Source organism: Penaeus monodon, chromosome 31, assembly GCF_015228065.2.
Source record: "Penaeus monodon isolate SGIC_2016 chromosome 31, NSTDA_Pmon_1, whole genome shotgun sequence".
Classification (NCBI taxonomy): domain Eukaryota; kingdom Metazoa; phylum Arthropoda; class Malacostraca; order Decapoda; family Penaeidae; genus Penaeus; species Penaeus monodon.
In genome coordinates, this window is record NC_051416.1 from 3,951,823 (window position 1) to 3,952,747 (window position 925).

A 925-nucleotide genomic window follows, 5' to 3' on the forward strand; every position below is an offset into this window, starting at 1 on the left:
TGCGTGTGCACGTGAGAAAAATATCGATTTCTGCATTTCATCTTTTTTTCTCTCACGAAACCGAGCGCGTTCTTTGACAATATGTTGGTAGAGAAGGCAGTGATGTTGTCATAGTGTTTGAAAGTCGGGAGGAAGCTTTATGAGATGTGGAGGGGGGGGTGTATGACTAGCGGGATGACGGAGAAGTAGATAGGGGCAAGTGACAGGTGTGGAGAAGCGGGGGTAACGACGCGCCACGGGTTCTTGATCTACCCAAATTCATTATCCATATTTGCGTTCCACCGAAGAACGGCATGATTCTCGTCCGAAGAATCTGGTTTAATGTGCGGCGCTGGCAACGATTAGCATAAATGAACGGCTTGCGTTCTTTCGGTCTCAGATTCCACATGCAAGGGCGATTCGTCTCCACGTGCAAAGTCCCGATGAAGAAGTCGGTGAGCGAGACATAAAAGGGCCATAGAAGTAATTGTGTTGGGGTCCACGTAGCATGTTATATCACTAAGGCGAGGTTCTGTGAGCGAGGGCGCAGGGCTGCCAACCCTAACGACGCGCCGTGATGTGCGGGCGTCAGGAAGTGGGGAGGACGTTTGTTATCTAGGTTGTTGGCCCCGGAGATGTTGTCAGCCGTGCTCGCTCTCCCGGCTCTGCTATCGGCCTCGCGTAATAGGTTCACCGTAGCAGGTGATGTAGTCCGGTGGAATGGGCAGAGCGGGAGAACATCTTGGGTGCCGGTGTTCGTTCGTTCACATCGACTCAACCCTTCCACCGGCTTCGGACCCCCCCCTCCCTCCCCTCGTCCCTATTTACCCCCTCCGTCCCTATAGCCCCAACTTGTAGACGAGGCGTTACGCTGTCCGCGCCCGTGACTTCCATCCTGACTTCAGATGCGGTAGTTTCTCTTGCTTGCTGCTAAGTACACTTCTAT